Here is a 19,916-nt window from a genome sequence, read left to right as displayed (position 1 = left end):
GCACAAAATTTCCTAGAAGGCCAAGGGTAATTTCATTCCATCTCCAGACTCCTTTAATCCTTAACCTCAGTGCTTAACTAAAACTACAGAAACAAGAGTACCCCCAGTTAGTACTAGGGGAGATGGTAGACAGCTGTTAAATGGAAAGTGAACTGAGATCACTTCATTTTAAGCTTGCAATAAAAGAGTCCTCCAAATGGAAACAACTTCTAGGGTATTGTTCCTCTTGTTATATTTGAATTAGAGACCTAAAAGGGCAAAGTTTCCATATGTTACAACCAATTGCCTGCCCTATCCAATCCACAGCCAATATATTTTGAATGTTTATAACGTTTCTTTTATCTGCCACTGCATCTATGACGATAAAAGAGGAAAATTGGAACCAACAATTTCATCATTAAATGTGTTATTTTCTTAAAAGAAGAAAGGAAACAAATGTGCAACACATAGTTTGTTCTCATTAAAGAATAGACAATACACTTGTAGTTATTATTAACAGGGAAGATTAAAAATGGAATGGAAAAAACAGATGTGACCGGTGGTGAACTGCTGCTGTAAGGAAGGAACAGACCATGGCTTTGTCATTGTGTTTTTAAGCCATTCTAGTTTATTATCCAAAATATAAGCATAAGTGTTTTAGTCCTCAAATATATATTTTAGCAATGCTAATTCTTCTCTAAAAAGAGGCATAAGACAGCCCTCCCAAAAATGTGGTTTGGTTCTAACCAAGAAAGCTACATTGTATATTAATGCAACCTATCACTGAGCACCTAGCCTTCCTTTCCTTTCAAGAATAGGTGATATCATCAAATACCTTCAACCTCCATTCAGTCAGGCTAGAGACTGCAACAGAGCCTGGAAATCATATTAATCTTATTTGTCCGTGATCTCCTCCAAGCATAAAAAGGCAACATTTTTTTTTGATGGTCCCATTTGACCTTTCATTGACCTTTCATTTTAGTTGATTATATGATGCTGTTTGTGTTGACTTAATTGTGGGTTCTGATTGGGATGAATAGAATCACCAGAAAGAGGTTCTGCTGGTTTCTTTTTGAACAATCTCAGAGGCAAGAGCTGAACAACTGCTCCTCCTCCCTAAGGGCTCTCAGCTGTTGAGTCCTGCTTGGATCTGCCTGATCACCCCTTTGGCTCACCATCTGTGTAAGGTCCCTGGGGGAAATATGAGGCAGCCTTGTATACTCATCCCACTGCTATCAATATGCTGATGACACTCATCCCACTGCCTCCTCTTTGTTAGATCCAGGCATATCTGTCTCTATATTTTCTCAGTCCCTGAAAGAGATTAAGATTGGCATGAAAGTCATCATCGATTAAAATAAATCTAAATGAAATAGAGGTGATGCCAGCTGGCAGTGTGAAATATTTTGAACACTCATTCAATTGAGGCAGTGCCCGTACCATTATCACCCCCACCATAACATGTTTGTAATATTAGTACCCTACCATTTTCATTGTGACTCAGACTGAAAATCTGGCCCAGAAATGGGAGTGTTTCCATGGGTTTTTCTTTTTGCATTTTACCCTGAAACTATCATCTTTCCTCTTAGATCCCAAGTCACCCTTTGTTATTTGTCCCTTTTTTACTTCTAGACTAGACTTCTTCAAATTCTTCTGCCATGGCCAAATACAAAAATCACTGCAAGTGCCTCTTGTAAAATGTAGGTAGCAGTTTCAGAAGCAAATTGGTCGGGGAGAGATTGTGGTCATTGTGAAACACAGGTGTATCTAACTAGTTAGGTTATTACTAGGCTGATCAAAAGGTGGTAACAAATTTCTGTGAAATATTTTGAAAATATTAGGTTTTATCAAAAAGAAAGGTTTAGAATTGATTAAAATAGAAAAGTTTGGGTTTACATTTCCTTAAATTTTGCCTTTTTAATTTATCTTTCCTTCTACCTTTTTCCAATGAAAAGGAGGAAACATTTTAAAAGGGAGAAATGGAGGAGTAGGGGAAAATGAACAGAATTTTTTTTGCTTGTAATTTGAGTAAAATAAAAATATTTGGCTTGATAGAGTGTAAACATTGAAAATCTCTTTCCACCAGTTAAAAAGCCATATTTCATTGAAAAAAAAAAGGAAAATATTTTGAAAGCCTCTATTTAGCCTCATTTGTTGGAAAGGAAAAACTTTAATAATTGTGGTAAAATGCCTACACTGGATTAGAAAGATGTGACTGACTTTTGTGGAAGGTGTGATGTGAGGGATTGTGGGTTGTCACTTGGATTCCCCTCCCCCCCCCGCATATACTAGACTAATCTTTATCACAGAACTCCTAATACAGCCTGTCTAGTGGGAGTGGAGGACCAGGACTCTCATCACTCCACATCTCCCTTTCTTTACAAAGAAATATATTAGATTACAATGTGTTATAAATTATTACCAATAAACTATAAGTTTTAAAGCTATTTACAATGCTATATCAGTCAGCTAATACATATACCTAAAATTATAAATGGCTCTGCAGAATTCCCTTCTCTCATTGAGCTTTCCTGCTGAAAAACTTCCTTGAGGAGGAGGTTCATTTTCATACTCTGCCTCGTCCCTTTTGGTAGTTGATCTTTTTTATACTGAGATGAAACCTATTTCTCCAGAGAAGGTTTTTTTGGAATCTTCATTAAGTAGGATTGAAGGTTATTTGCTATATTTTAGACAATTCCAAACATTTGGGAACTTTTGTGCCAAACTCTGCCCCAGGCAGCATCTCTTGTAGTGGTTTTTCTCTGTGCTGCTGAAGTTTTAGTTCAACATCTTGTTTCTTAAATTCTTGTAGGTTGGGCCATTTGGGTTAAAGCTGCATCAGTGCCATTGATAGCATCATCCCAAGTCATCATCCCATGAGTAGTTCAACCAAAGAAAGTCCTGATGTCAGTGGTGTAGATCAATATGTCAGGAGTGCCAATTATAAATCTCTGAATGATATAGAAGCTATTTCAGGGTCTGTACTGCTCTCTCAGCTTCTCTGTTGCTCTGAGTAGAGTGAAGACTGCTAGTGTAATGCTGAAAAATTGAAGTTTTCTGCTAACTGTGGGAATAATTCAGAGGTGAACTGAGGTCCATTGTCTGATATAAGGACCACAGGAATGCAAAAACAGACTTCAGTTTTTGATTGATCCATGCCATAAGGTTCGTGTAAGTAAAGCCAAGTCAATATTTCTGGAAAAATAATCAACTACAGTAACATACATGTGTCCTTTCCAGAAAAATAAATCCATTTCTACCTGCTGCCAAGGTCCAGCTAGTATCTTTGTAGAAAGCAATGGCTCCAGAGACAGTCTTCTGTTTTTGTTGCATTCCTCACAACCTTCTACTAAAACAGGAATTTGCTTACTGAACCTGGCCATCATACAGAGTGTTGTGCTCTTGCCCTGCATTTGTTTAAACCCTGATGTTCTTTATGGATCTTTGAAATCATTTTTTCCTGAAGTGCTTGAAGGATCACAATGTGTCTTCATTTAATGAGGAGACCATTGGTCACATGGAGGTCATTTTGATCCTACCAAGATGGTTGTAGGTCTTTTGGCAGTTGTGTCCAGTGGCTCCATCCACTCCAACAAAAATAAACTAGTTTCTGGCAAGTGTCATTCTATCATTCCTCACTTTTAATTTGTTCAAGTCTAGTAACAGAACATCATTTTCTATTATTCTAACGTGGTCAATATCCATGTTAACATCTTTTTCTAAAATAATTTCTTCTTGAAAAATGCCCTTTCTTGTGGCATATCCTGTGTTCTGTATTTATTGCTGGACATTGTTGCCAATAGTGGCTTGAAGTCTTGCCACCTCTGTAGCACTTTTTACCGCTTTCACTATTAAAGTTTTTTGACTGTTTTTGCCTCAGTTTAGTTCTATATTTATATTGTATCCTGGATGAAAGGGTCTCTCCTCCTCTTAAATCTTGTTCCTTTACTGTTGTAATGTTGTCTGAAGATGTGTTAGGTACACTGTTAGCCTGGGAGACATACTGCTATCTCTTGTTTCTTGCATGTTAACTCTTATTATGGCTTTTGCTAGTGTGAGTTGTGGATCTACCTGCAGTTGTGCTGAGAAACTGGTATCTCTCATGCCTACAACAATCTTGTCTCTTATGAGTTCTCTTTCAAAACTCCATAATTACATTGTTCAGCAAGAGTATGAATTGCAGTAATAAAGGATTCATCTGTTTTCCCTAGTTCCTGATATCTCGCATTAAATTTGGCCCTTTTGTATGTAACATTACTTTTCCCTATAAAATAGAACTCAAAACCTGTTTCATTTTGTTATAGTCCTTCTTTTCATCTTCAGTGGGTGCATCTACATGACACACTATACTGTGCAGTAGAGATAATTACTTCACAGTAAGCATCTGTGTCTACACATGCACATGCTTACTGCATAGTAGTTGTTTCTAATCACAAGTAATTTGCTACCTGCAAATGCAAGTAGCTAATTTACTTGTGAGTAATTACTGCTCAGTAGCACATGTGTAGAGGCCTGACCAGGAGCAAATGTGCTCCTAGTCACCCAGGCAGAAGGGGGCAGGAGATTGCTCCCTGCCCTTGGGAGCTACCTGCTGCCAGGGTGGGATTTACCACCAAAGCCTGGGTGGAGACAATGTCCCTCTGCCCTGGCAGCAATAAGCTCCCATTGCCAGCTCTGTGATCACTGGGCTGGTGTGGGGAGATTCTTACCTCCCAGCCTGAGTACCGCAGTCATGGAGCTGATTCTGGGAGCTCACTGCTGCTGCAGAGGGACATTGTACCTGCCCGCGCTTTGGTGGCAGAGCCTGCCCCAGCAGCAGGCAGCTCCTGGAGATAGGGAGCAATATCCTAAACCCCACCAGGAGACAGCCGTCTCCTGGCCCCTGGGCTAGCACCCTGGGGGAGCCTAGAGCTCCCCCTGGCTGCTGTAGGGTCCTGTTGCAGGGCTTCAGGGAGTGGGTGTAGTCTTTTGCTAGGAGCAGCATATCTGCTCCCACACCCCTGCATGTGTAGACATGCCCAGGAGAGTTTACTCTCTAGTAGTTTACCAGAGAGTCAACTGCTCCCAGATTATTTGCATGTGTAGACATGCCTAGTGAGTGAAAGGGCACACAGAATATAATCTCCAGCCTTTCCAATGGGAAACACGAGGGCATATAGGTCATATTCCCATGTTCTTTCAGCTAATCCTGAACCCTTCCAGAACCACTAAAACCTTCCGATTCAGCCAGGCTAGCTGCCTCCATTCCCACAGTCAAACCTCTGTAGCAGAGCTATCAGTGTTATGGCCTCCATAGCTGCACTGGGCTTTCAGCCTGTCTCCTCCTTATTTCAGTGTGCAAAGTCTCTCCCTGACCCTGTCTGCACCCTGACAGTTTGGGGCTTCTCTTCCTCCTTTTATTTTTTCCCTAGAGAGAGGGTACAGGCTCTCTTCTGACATCATGTGATGCAAGGGAGACAGACACTCAGCAACCATTTTGTGGCTCATAGTCTGACCCCCCGCCCCCGGGACAATCTAGACTTTAATGCAGTTCTCCTAGTACATCCTATCTACTTGGTGTGGAGGACCAAGGCTCTGGATCACTCCACAGAAGATGTGCGTGTGGCTGCTTCAGTAGTGTAACTGATAGGGCACAACTGGGACTGCAGCCCTGGGTACTGCCTTTTTTGTGGGGGGAGGCACAAAAATAACTGTCACTGTACCTGGAGATTGGCCTATGTGCCAAAGCTGCACAGGGCATGGAGCTGTCTCATAAGGCCTCTGGGCTGCTTATACATAAGTGAGTATTAATCTAATGCTCTTTTAACTGGCCAATAAGACTTAGTTTTGGTAAGATCTGGGGTAGCACTTAAAAGTCAGATCTCACCCTGTTCCTTTTATGGATTTTGAAGAATTTGAGAATTTGTCTGGGTGAATAGCAGATATTTCTGAGGCACAACCACGGCATATCAGACTACAGATCTGTCATAACCCCCCCCCCCCAAACCCCAAAACAAAACAAAAAACACCAAACAAAAAACAACCACCCAGGTTTTTGAGGCGTGTGCTTACAACCCGCCCCCCCCACACTATATCTATATATATATCTATCTATATATAGGCATAAAGATAGATAGATAGATAGATAGATAGATATGCATCTGTCTATAATAATTTTAGTTAGTCATATATCTATATTGCAGTGTCACTGGACTTAATATATTGAGTAATTGGAAGGATAAAAATAAATACATACAGTGTTTTTTATATGATAACACAAGCCTTCCAATATAATTTGCAAAACTAATCAATTTAATTGACTGTCACCAACTGGTTTTTAAAAAGTGAACTAGGCACATAAACGAGATGGAAATTTATTCTTGTAGTTGCAAACTTGTTACTTAATTCTGAGTGAAAGGGGATTTGGAAACTGAGTTTTAGGGGAAGCTTATGGTCACATTCTCTGAGAAAAAATAAATCTGTAGTTGTAATGGAAAAGACATTTAATATAACAAAGCTGCTTAGGTAAGAGAAGAGCTATAATGGCTTCTATGTATTGTATTTTGATTCATGGAATCTAGTACAGGCCTAGCTATAATAAAAAGAATATTGTCTTCTTTTTCTGTTCCGGATAACTTTTTGAATGATATTCAATAATTAGACTTTTGTTACCAAATCCACTTGATTACGTACACCATGTACAAACACTAACATACTAATCCCACAACTAGTTATATGACTAAAGATAAGCACTTACATAAGTGTTTGCAGAGCCAGCCTTAGGGAAAATGGCATCCTGGGCGAACCTGTACAAAGAGAGGTATAAAGAGAGGGAACAAGTAATGATTTCCTGACTTTGAGTTGGCTTCAAGTTAAGTAAACAACAGTCAACTACTACAGCTATGTAACTTACTATTCTGTCACAAATGGCAGTGGGTTTTTTAAAGCTAATTTACAACATGATTTCTTTGTAAAAAATACTGGCAATTGCTTTTTTGTTTCTATTATTGGGTTGCCCCATACAACTGTTTAGTACAATGCAAATCATTTAAAAAATAAGAAAATTGTTTTGAATGAAAAGAGTAAATTTTACTGATTAAAACATAATACAAATTCTAGATGCCCTGCGTACATTCTGAGTATCACTATAAGGAAAATGTTATATGATACATATGAAAAGTCAAAAGATGACAAGAAGAAGCATATTCCTGAGAAAATTAAAATGTCACATGTCATCTTTGGCAAACTGCAAAAGGCATGCAAACAATGTAATAGAATAGGACAAGAGATTAATCAAAAGAAACAGCAAACTATCAAAATACAGAACATACCATAGTAAATCCCTTGAAATAAAATAAAGTAACAGGCATTTTTCTTTACAGAGGGCTGAGCATTCTAAATTAAGCCCATATTCTTCAAAAGGTGAGAAAGCAGCATATTATTGGGATCTGGAGTCAGACTTCAATTCTAAAAACAGAAGTTGTGGAATGTGTGGGTTCAGCTGAAGACACCAGCTGGGAAACAACAGAAGTCTCCTGGTGTGGGACTGGAAATGTAAACTCCCATATATTTAAAAGAGGTACCTTGGCTCAAAAAGAACCTAGCATGGTGAAACATTTTATGGATCTTAAACTTCCTTGTTAAAAAGCAGTAGGGTTGTATGACTTTTGCCTTGTTTGTACCTCCATGCATATATTCTTTTGTTAAGTTAATTATGTTTGTTGATAATGCAATAGAAACTTTTTTGGAGAGTAAACTGTAACAAATTAAAGAGAGTAACAGATTTTGTGGGTGGTAGTGGGGAGAAGGAATCTATTTGAAGGAAATTGTGGAAAGAATTAATTGAGACAAAACCTAACCGGGAAAATAACAAGTGGAATTTTTCCTCTCTAACAGAGTGGTCCTTTTCCCATCAGAAAATATGACCTATTTGTAAGGATAAGCAGATTAAAATAATTTAATCACAATCTGTTTACCATAAATATGGGAAGATTATTGGACTACAAGGCTTTCTAGAATAGAAAAAAAATGCCACATTTATTTGATCAGGAACATGCGTTGGAGAAAATGTGTTATATAATCCCCATAATTACAACATACTTTGGATGGTCATCATTTTACACTCATACGTTTGGTATTTCTTGGTTCGCCTTATGAACAACAAACTTTCTTTTCTGAACTTGACAGTTGGAATTATAAAATCATATCATTATCACTCATAATTTATCAGAATGACATATTGCTTAACCTTGTAGATGTTAGGAAAAGAGGGTGTTTTGTCAGTTATTTTGTCAGTCTTTGACTTGAGAAAATACAATCCAAGGAGTACAGTTATGCAGTTTGTGAGATGAACAAGTAGACTTGCTGTATCTTTATAATTAAAAAACCCAGTCCCATATCCATACTAAAGTACATCCATGACCAAGAAGATTACTTGGACTAAAGAGGCCAAAGGGCAATGAGGAGAAGTGGCAGCATCTAACTACTCAAAGGGGGGTCCCCAGAACTGAAGAAGAGCAGATTGAAGTCAGCAACTGTTTTCAAGCACTCTGCAATGCAACTGATGTGGAAAAGGCAGAGGAGAGGACATTTGCAGATATGAGGTGCAGGAGGAAGCAACCTAGAAAGCAGGAAATGCAGGGCCCGAAGGACAGGGGCTCCAGGACCATTGCACTGAGAAGGAAAAGAAGAGTGGTGATACTTGGTAACTCACTTTTGTGGGAGATAGACACCAATTTGTCATCCAGATTTGGGAGCCCAGGAGGTGTGCTGCCTGCCTAGATTCAAGATGCCATAGAGAGACTGCCAAAGCTCATCTATCCTTCAGACCACTACTGATTCCTACTTGTCCATGTAGGCACCAACAGTATGCCAGGAATGACACTGAGCAGATCAGAGTTAACCATGAGGCTCTTCGCAGGAGGATTATAAAACACAAGTGGTGTCCTCATTGACTCTTCCCATGGAAGGCAAGCATCCAAGTAGAGATAATTGTTTGTGATGGAAGTGAACACAGACTGAAACAGTGGAGGCTTCAGCTTCTTTGATAACAAGTGGATGTTGTTGGGAGGAGGACTGCTATTAAGGGATGGGATCCATTTGATGAGAATGGGGAAGGGCATCTGTGTCTCATTTGGCCCATTTAGTAAGGAGGACTTTAAACTAGGTTCCATTGGGGGAGGGGGGGTGATCAAAAGCTGCAGCAACAGAGCACACAGTCCAGAGGGGAAAGGACTTTAAGAAGCAATTCAATTCAGGAAAAGGGCCAGAGAGCTACAGGGCTACAACAAGTGGTGCAAAAGAGAAGTGAGAAGGTCAAAATGCAAAATACAACCAAAGCATATATACAAATGTAAGAAGTATGGGGAATAAATAAGATGAGCTGATAGTTGCTGTCTGTGAAAAGGATTATGGTATAACGGGCATCAAAGAGATCTGGTGGGTCAGCTCTTATGACTGGAATGCCAACATGAAGGATTATGCTGTTTTGGAAGGACAGAGCTGGGAGAAAAGGTGGCGATGTTGCCTTGTACATCAAAAGCACATATACTTGTTCCCTGGTATAGGAGGAAGAAGAGAGCAAAGCAGAATGCATTTGGGTAAAGATGAAAGGTGAAATTTGTGGCACCAATATAGTGATGGGGATTTGTTATAGGCTACCTAATCAGGTAGAGGAGGGAGATGAGGCACTATTTAAGCAGGTGACAAATCTATCCAAAAACTATGGGATGTTACTGATGGGAGACTTCAATTTTATGGCTATCTGCTGGAAGAACAATGAAGCCAAACATAAAATATCAAACCAGTTCATAACTTGTGTGGAGGACAAACTTCTGTTCCAGAAAGTGGAGGATACAATTAGGGAATCATCTATCTTGAATCTTGTCCTGACCAATAGGGAAGAATTGGTGAAGGATGTGAAGGTGATGTGTAACTTGGGAGGAAGTGATCAAAATAGGATAAAATTCCTGATCCTAAGACAAGAAAAACATGGGATCAGCAAAATTAGGTGCTCAATTAAAAAAAAAGGTAGATTTCATGCAACTCATGGAATTAATAGGCACGGGGTCATAGGAGGATAGCTTGAAGGATATAGGTGCCCAGGAGGGCTGGGAGCTTCTAAAGGGCACAGTATTGGAAGCCCAAAAAGAAACTGTCCCAACATGATGAAAGCATAAGAATGACAAGAGACCAATGTGACTGCACATGAAGCTCAAAAATGACTCAAATGCAAAAGGAAAGCATGCAGACAATAGAAAAATAGGCAAGTCACCAGGGCAACGTACCAGGAAATAGCAAGAACATTTCAGGACAAAATCAGGGAGGCAAAGATAAAGAACGAGCTGCACCTGGCAAAGGAGGTTAAGGACAACAAGAAAGGGTTCAATATGCATGTTGGCCAGAAAAGAAGGACCAAGGAAGCTGTGGGTCATCTTTTAAAAAGCCAGGAATATCTCCTAACTAAAGATGCAAAGAAGGTGGATCAACAGCTACTTTGCATCAGTCTTTGCAAAAGAATTAAGCTATATCCAGACACTTAATAAAGATTACCTGGATAAGGAAAGAGGCAAGCTGAGGGAGGAGATAACAAGAGAGGGTCTTTTTTTGGGTCTGAATGAATTCAAGTCAGCAGGGCCAGATGAACTTCACTGCATTGTCCGGAAGGAACTGGCAGAGGAGATCTCAGAAACCTTGGCAATGATCTTCATGAAGCTGTGGGACATGGGCCGGTACCAGAGGGCTGGAAAAGGGCCAACAGAATGCCCCTCTTTACAAAAGGCAAGAAGGAGGATCCAGGAAACTACAGATTAGTTAACCTCACCTCAAAACCTGGGAAGTTAATGGATCAAAGACTGATTACAGGCAACCAGGGTGGATTTATGAAAAACAAATTGTGTCAAACAAACTTGATCTTCTTTGACAAAGTAACTACTTGGGTGGATGAAGGCAATGCTGTGGATATTGTGCATTTGTAATGTATCTGAACTTCAGCAAGGCTTTTGACAAGGTCACACATGACCTTCTCAGAAATAAGTTGAAGAAATGTGGGCTAGATAAAACTACTATAAGGTGGATAGATAACTGAGTCAAGAGCTGCAAGCAAGGGGTAGTTATTAACAGTTCCTTGTCAGAATGGCAGGAGATTTCAAGTGGTCTGCCCTGGGCCTGGTGTTGTTCAACATGTTTACTAATGATTTGGATGCTGGCATAGAAACTTCCTGAGCAAGTTTGTGGATGACATGAAACTGGGAAGGATTGTAAAGACACTGGAGGATGTAAGCACAATTCAGAAGGATCCTGAGAGATTGGAAAGTTGGGCTAGAGCTAACAGGATGAAGTTTGTCCCAACCACCTGCGGAGGGTTTGGGATTGAGAGTTTGGTCAGGGGTAGAAAGGTAAGAAATGTTTATTGACTTAACACAAACACAGCTACGTGTAGTAACAAGACAAACAATGACAGGCAAGAACAATTCACCTCCAAAACTTACTGGCAGTGCCCTCTGATGTCTGATGTACAATGAGTTTCTCTTTCCACAAAGTTCAGCTAAGTCAGGCGTCCTTGATCAACGCTGTCTGAGAAGTACCAGGAAGGACCCTGGAATTCAGTTTTTGGGCTCCTCGAGGTCCACAGGCCCACTGATCCAGGCCAACAGCTAACTAATACTTTTCACAGAGCTGTATCTTTCTTTGGAATGATTTCTGGATATTCCAGCTAATTTATAGCTTCTGAATGGTACTGATAATGTGTAACCACTCAGATTCTTTTTACTTCAACTGTCCTTAGACTGACCAATAGCAGTACAAGCCTTGTATTCCTTTGATAAGGTAATTTTACCTATGCCACAGGGCCTTACTACTTCAAAGCTTTGCTAAATTTACTAGGCCTTACTTTATACAAGGCCTTACTACGTCTTAAACTTTAATTAGGCTCTTAGCAACAACATATAGCTTAATATCTAAACAAATACAGAAAACACTTAGTCTAATCTTCATAGAGCCTTTAGCAAGCACCTTTATCACACTGGCATAGTTGTCAGCTGTCACAGAAGTTCAATGCAGACAAAAGCAAGGTGCTACACCTCAGGAGGAATAATCATAAAAGGATATAAAATGACTGACATCTGGATGTATAGCAGCACTAGGGAAAATAACTTAAGTCATGATAGATTGCAGACTCACTATGAGTCTGCAGTGTGATGCAGCCACACAAAAGGCAAATGAAGTTTTGGGATTCACCAATAGAAGACACAGCAGGTGACAGTGGCTCTTTACTCAGCACTAGTTAGGCCTCATCTGGAGTATGGTATAACATTCTGGGCTCCACATTTTAAAAAGGATGTTGGAAGTTAGAGAGGGTCCAGAAGCAGGCAACAAAGATGATCAGAGGCTTGGAAAGCAAGTCATATGAGGAGAGGCTGAAGGAGACAGGTATCTTCAGCTTAACTGGGGACAGGATAGCAGTCTTCAAATACCTGGAGGGCTGCTATAAGGAATAGGGAAAGCACCTTTTTTCTCTTGCTGCAGAGAGGACACGGACCAATGGTTTGAAATTGCTCCAAAGTAAGTTTAGATTGCATATGTGGAAAAACTTCACTGCAAGAATAGTGAGACAATAGAACAGATTGCCTAGGGAGGCTGTGGACTCTTCATCACTGGAGGTGTTCAAGAAGAGGTTAGACAGTCACTGGTCAGGAATGATCTAGACATAGCTATGCCTATGTTCTACCATGGGTATTTCCCATACTTCTGAGCTTTGCTGATTGTCCCCTGTCCATTTTCTGCTATGTGTATCAGAGTGTCTCAGGAAGGGCAACAAAAAATGTTAGAGGTCTGGGACACATGGCATTTGAGGAGAAACTGAGGGAATGGGACTTATTCAGTTTGGAGAAGAGAAGTCTGAGGGGGGGATTTAATAACAGTCTTCTGCTACCTAAAGGGTGGTTACAAAGAGGACAGAGCTTGGCTGAAATAAAAATTTATATTTCATAGGATTTCACAGGGGAGTCAGTAGATGGAAAACTCCTCTGGGCAGTCAGCAAAAAAATTTTTGCACCCCCGGGCTGCATACCAATGTGTGCAGACATTTGATAGATCAGACTAAGCCATTCTTGATCTAAATTAATTCACCCATTCAAATGAAATAATTGAGACGAGGCCCACCCTTTTGGTACAATTTAAACCCTCAGATATTTGCATCCTAGTTAGGTTGATCTAAATGTAATGTCTCCACCCGCCCTACAAGTGTAGAAAAGAATTTACTTACTATCACTTGATGATGGCTTCTGCTACAAGCACATCTATCTCTGACTTCAAGGCCTGCAGGATCAATCCATATAATAAAAGGTACTCCCTAAAAAAGAATACTTATAACTTTTATTATATTTGAGTTTACCACAAGTAATGCTTACTCAGGAACTTGATTTATTGCCTTAGGCACACCACTTTGCCACTCTGTACCTCCACTTCCCTGAGAACTTCACATTTAGAGAAAAACACACTCACTTTTCAAGCAGCTCTAAACATCTGCCTTACAGGAATGATGTGGCATTTAATTTCCTTTCTTCCCACTGAACCCTGATATAACTCTGTATATAACTTGGGCAGCCTCTGCTGATTCAAGCTATATTAGTGTAAATTGGTGAGAGTTCTTACACATCTTGGGCATTGTTGGATTACAAGATCCTTAATCAGGCCCATTGTCTTGCTCTCTTTCTCTTGTTGGAACTAATTGAGTGCTAGGGCAGGGGGGGTAACAGTTACTAATAAAGAGCAGATACACTTCTTTACTACCTTAGAGCCCTCCCTTAGGCAAAAACAACCTCTGGCTTGTTGTTCAGGCAACACTCTGCCCACTTTGTGCAGCTGGACACTGGACAGAGACTGAGGAACTGGCCCTCTGTTTTATCTTTGCAGGTCTACAATTAAATGCTAATAAAATGACTGAAATAAGTACACTGGAAAGCATTTTGCTGCACCTCAGTGAAGCTGAAAATACTGGAATCAGAACATATGCTTTGCTTCTTCTTAAAGACTGTAGATTATTACAGGCAGGCTTTATTGTGGTCTGTAATTTTGTTTTGTTTTTTAACTTTGACAATGCCAAAAAGCATTTTTTTTACTCATGCAGCAATTGAGACCTGTATATTACCAAGCCACACTACTGTGACCTTTGAATTCCAAATTACTATTTTAGCTACTTTCAAGCAATGCTTATATTAACTTTTAGGGAGAAGGTGGAAGTGATTTTTAAATTATTTTTTAATCCTAGAGCTCAGTTCTTCGTTTCTACTCAAGAAATATTGACTTTGGTGCATAACTGCAGATTTTATAAGGAAGATATATCAAGGGTATGCAATTTATTTTGGTCAACAGACTGCTCATTAAACTTCTCAACAGCTGAGCGGAACAGAGTGAACATATGTCAACTATATGCTCTAAATATGTGTTTTAAAATAAAAAGAAAGAATACTAATATTAATTTTATATTTAAAGACTCTATTCTTCATATCTAGGTAATAGGTACTAGGTAAGCCATATATAATAATTAAGTGCAAGACATAAAGAAAGGGCTGAATAGAACAGCCTTGATAACAAGAATGACCAGGGAGAAATCCAACAGGCTGATTAGAATAGGAAGTGTGTCCAGAAGAAGTGCTGTTAAATACCAATGAAAACTCTTCAACACTGCAGGCTTTTTTATCTGTGGCAGCTTAATGGGTGAACAAGGCATTTAAATCAAATAAAAAATAAAGTTTAAGGAACAAATAAAAACAAGTTGCTTAAACATGTGGTAGTTTCCCATACTATTAAAATCCTTCTATCCCTTTTGCTCGTATCAAATAGTCATTAGGAATAATACATTTGATTTTTGGTTGCAGCATGGGAAAGTGTCTAACAAATTGTCATTCAATTAGTTCTCTATCCAACTTTTCTTATCTTTCCATAACCCCACAGGGCAACAGTAGCATTCTGGGAAAGTCCATCCTCCTATCTTCCCTTTGTTCCCTGTCTCTGTAGCAAGTAGCATTTGATAATGGTGATAACGCTTAGAGCTAGTACAGTGTAAACATGGCTGAATACCTGATCCAAAGCACACTGGGTGCATCTACCTGTGCAATTAATTTGAAGCAATGAACTCCAGAGCAGTTTGAGCTGGAGTAAACTACTCCCAGGAGCAGCATCTATACATATACCCAGGATAGCAGTAATTAGAGCCAAGGCAGAACATTTTATACCAAGGCCAGGGACTTGGGGAGGCAGACAGGCTGGCTGGGGTATGAGGGTGCTGAAAGTGAGGAGCTATGTGGCTAGGTGACAAGCAGGGGCCTGGTCCCTGCTGGCTTGGCTGATGTTGCAATTTATGTCTGTTGCCATTGTCTACAAATGGGTTTAATCACAGTTAATTACCCTGCCCTAAGAGTACTGTCCCCAACAGTGGCCTAATAGCCTAAACACATGAGTAGATGCAGCCACTGAGTACTGTTGTCATCCACAGCATTTTGGACCAGGTCTTGAGTCACAATCAGCACTTAGGAGATTTTGAGTCCCAGCCTCAAACAGTCTGTGGCCTTTCTTGGATGCTTGCTAAAAGGAATCAAGGGAGAGAAATGGTGTATATAGTCAGTCATGCATTGCAATGCTGCCACTGGGGAAAACATTCCTTTCTGATGCCTATATCCTGAAGCCTGATATTTTATTTCCTTGATGATAGCCCTGACACTCTTGAGTAATGGGGCCCTTCCTAAACTCAGGTCAATAAAATCTTTATGGCATCCTATACCATTGCACAGTTTTTACATATTTTGAACTAAAACCTTTCCCATACAAGGCATGGATAAATGACTGCTTTTGCTCTGACATGAGAATACACTGGAACTCCATTACTAGCACACTCCTTTGAGGAGTAACTGCTTATATTTACAAATTCACCAGATTTCATGTGGTACCTTTCTGAGACAAATATTATTCTAGTAAAAACCAGTATGTGCGAAATGATATTAGGCTACAGAAATCAAATTCTGACTATTGGACCCCTGGCAGATGTTACATTTAAGAGGTGATTAACTAGATAATCATGCCTTAAGTAGTAACCCAGGCACACAGTCATACAATTAATGGCATGATAAAATAGGGAATAAGCCACAAAGATATTAAACAATATATGTGTAATGTGTAGCATGGCAGGAGGCGCAATTGTTGGGATTGAGGGTTAGATCTCATTGCACTTTTGACTGAATGTCTGCTTTGTTGTGCAACATGCAGTGCTTCCAGAGCATTACTTTATTGGAGATATGCAAAATAGGCCTTGATTTATCCATATAGACTGGCTCCAGTCTAAAGGCTGTGTCAGGTTCATTCATGTTAGTCAAAATACCATCACATGAACAGTAGCAAAATAGTACTTCAGACATCACCAGCTATGTGGCTTACCTTAGCTTTTGGTGTGGCACTGGCAACTGTTTGGGTTAGAGAGAATTAATTCTTCCTGACCACTCAGATGCTTAGCTTGGCTGCTGAGGCAGTCAGCAAGGAAGGCTCCAGTTAGCACCAAGTATGATAATAGTTTTGAGTGACATGCCTGTCAGTATTTTTGTGTGTCAATAGAGCCGCTCCTCCTTCAGAGCCTGCCAGGTGTACTGAGAGGATAGATAAAGAGCTATCTTAGCAATCTCAAAGCAGATAAAATATCAAAATAAAGCTAGGGGTGTGAAATCTAGATGCTTAGAAATTAAAATACTGCCATATTTACTACATTCACAGAAATGTTTTCATTAATTTCTGATCTGTTTTAACAGCAGCTTAGTTGTCTGATAACACAATGAGACAAATTAAATCCTGCCTCAGGCAATACTCAGACCACATTACTTAAAAAGAAAAGTTAAAAAAGATTCAACATCTGTTATTATTGTGAATTTAATCTGTAGAACAACTTCATTTTATCTCTTAAACTTTTATTTAATTATTTAGGGCAGGAAGAATACCTAATGGTTAGAAAGTATGTTGAGAGACAACATATCTTGTTCTTATTCTGGTCTTTGTTATCAATTTCCCAAGGAATGTTGTGCAAATGAATTAATTTCTATGTTCATTACCTTACTAATGACGATAATAATATTGACTCACATCACAAAGTGTTGTGATTTTACTTTTTATTTTCCACATTTGGAGATGACGCTTCTCCTGTAAAGCATTTAGAAATTTATGGAAGATTTATGGGACAAAAAGTTTCGTATATGGAATTAGGTATTATTAATGCTTTGTGGGGAGTGGGGAGAGAGAGATGCAGATGCTGAAATGCAAAGTTATATATCCATATCAGCACCTCTTTCAATTGGGAAAAATCAAACTAAATATTTAATATAAATGACTGGGTCACCTGCTTAAAAAGTCTATGCCTATTTTAAAAACATGGGTCACAATGTACTGAATTCTATTTGAACAGTCACTTCACTTCTAATGATACAAAGTGAAGTTTTAATTTTAGAAAATGGTTTAAAGAGTGTGGCTTACTTGAGGATTTTCTAACTGGGTATTCATTGTTATTTTGCTCATTTCTTTAATTTCCAAAAACCTTAAGGGTCTGAAGAATATCCTGTTTTACTTTGCTGGCTAAATTCCAATGCATAAACAAGTGGTGAAATACAGGAAAATATCACATGCTTCTCAGGTGATTAATGTCCTTTCAGTTTTGTACCTGCTACCAACATTTATACCAATAACCCAGAAGTGCAGAATCTATAGCGTACCAAATTATCCTGGTACTCACTAAGTAGAGGTTATGAGGTCAGTCACAAGGAGCTTTCCCTATCAGTCCATATAGAAGCCAAAAGACTGTTGCAGTCATTCACCTCAGCATAATACATAGACCTATGTCCATAATGCCACCTATGGCCATGACACCCATAGATGCTACTTCTCCTCAGATGCTATCGCTTCTACTGAATTTGAACAGATTGGTGGCAGGGCAACAAGTGAAGAGCAACAAGTGAAGAGAAAGAGAGGGTTAATAATTCTGCATCAGCATAAAATGGAGCAATCATTGTTAAACTGAAATATAGAATCTGTTCCTATGGAATTGCCTCATACTGTGTTTTGTTCTCTGATAAATTTGAATATTTAAGCTGCATTTTTTAAAACGTCAAAGCATAAATACACACTTCATAGGTTCATAGATCCATAGGTTCATAGATGCAGGGTCAGAAGGGACCTGAGCAGATCATCAAGTCCGACCACCTGCCCTGGGCAGGAATGACTACTGGGCTCATATGAGCCCAGATAGGTAATTATCAAGCCTCCTTTTAAAGACCCCTAAGGTAGGAGCCAGCACCATTTCCCTTGGAAGCTGGTTTCAGATCCTGGCCACCCTGACTGTGAAGTAGCACCTCCTGATTTCTAGCCTGAAGCTATTCTCAATCAACTTGTGGCTGTTATGCCTTGTTACTGCGGGAGGTGCTCAGGGGAACAGGGTCTCACCCATTCCCTTCTGGTCCCCCCGGTAAGTTTATAGATGGCCACTAGATCCCCTCTCAGCCTCCTCTTGTGAAGGCTGAACAGATTCAGATCTCATAGCCTCTCCTCGTAGGGCCTGCCCTGCTGCCCCCTGATCATGCGAGTGGCCCTCCTCTGGACCCTCTCGATGCTGTCCACATCCCTCCTGAGGTGCGGCACCCAGAACTGGATGCAGTATTCCAACTGTGGCCTGACCAGTGTTGCATAGAGGGGAAGGATCATCTCCTTGGACCTGCTTGAGATGCGTCTGTGGATGTATGACAAGGTGCAGTTAGCCTTACTGACCGCATCCTCACATTGGCGGCCCATGTTCATTTTAGAATTGATAATGACTCCAAGATCTCTTTTTGCCACTGAGCTTTCAAGATGGGAGTTCCCCAACCTATTGGTATGCTGCTGGTTCTTTCTGCCCAAGTGCAGTACCCTGCAGTTGTCAGTATTGAATCCCATCCTATTCACATTCACCCACCCCTGTAACCTGTCCAGGTCCAGTTGTATCCTGTCCCTCCCTTCTAGCATGCCCACTTTGCCCAAATCTTGGTGTCATCAGCAAATTTGAACAGGGTGCTATTCACCCCCTTGTCCAAGTCACTAATAAAGAAATTGAAGAATATGGACCCAAGGACTGAGCCCAGGGGGACTCCACTGCCCACAACCCTCCAGGTCGAATATGACCCATCCACCACCACTCTCTGGGTGCAGCCCCCTAGGCAATTTGCAACCCATCTGACTGTGCAGGCCTCAATGCCACAGTCGCCTAGCTTTTTAATGAGAATGGGGTAGGAGACAGGGTCAAAGGCCTTCCTGAAGTCCAGAAAGACTACATCCACCACAACACCTGCATCCGATGATTTTGTGCTCTGATTGTAGAAGGCAATGAGGTTGGTTTGACAGGACCTGCCCCTTATGACCCCATGCTAGTTGCCCCTGAGCATCATCCCTCCCTGCTGGTCCTTTACAGATGTGCTCCTGGATAATTTTCTCAAAGAGCTTCCCCAGGACTGAAGTAAGACTAACGGGTCTATAGTTGCCTGGGTCCTCCCTCCTTCCTTTTTTGAAAATGGGGACCACATTGGCCTTCTTCCAGTCTTCTGGCACCTGGCCAGAGCACCACAAGTGCTTGTAAAGCCATGCCAGGGGCCCCAGAATGACCCCTGCCAATTCCTCAGCACCCTGGGGTGGAAAGCATCTGGACCTGCTGATTTGAACATGTTCAGCCCCTCCAGAGCTTCCCTGACTTGGTCTTCCCTGACCCTAGGCCTGGCGGAGTCTCTCCTGAGTCTGTCCTGAATCCTGGTGGGGAAGATGTCCTGGTCCCTGCTCAGAAAAATGGAGGTAAAGAATTTGTTAAAAAGTCTGCTTTTTCATCTGGTGCAACTACCAGATTGCTAAGCATAACCCGCAGGGGCCCCATGTTGCCTGGTGCCTTCTTTTTACTCCCTATGTAT

At 40.5% G+C, this 19,916-nt stretch overlaps 1 long non-coding RNA gene across 1 annotated transcript in view; it reads right to left on the bottom strand.

Annotated features, from left to right (window-relative positions):
• LOC109303032 overlaps positions 1 to 19,916 on the bottom strand; it is a 243,262-nt gene that overhangs the window by 88,397 nt on the left and 134,949 nt on the right. The window lies entirely within an intron of this gene.

Source organism: Gavialis gangeticus, unplaced genomic scaffold, assembly GCF_001723915.1.
Source record: "Gavialis gangeticus isolate Ggan-Ray unplaced genomic scaffold, GavGan_comp1, whole genome shotgun sequence".
NCBI classification, from domain to species: Eukaryota; Metazoa; Chordata; order Crocodylia; family Gavialidae; genus Gavialis; species Gavialis gangeticus.
The sequence above is the reverse complement of the archived record's forward strand: the minus strand, read 5'-3'. Positions and strand labels throughout refer to the sequence as shown.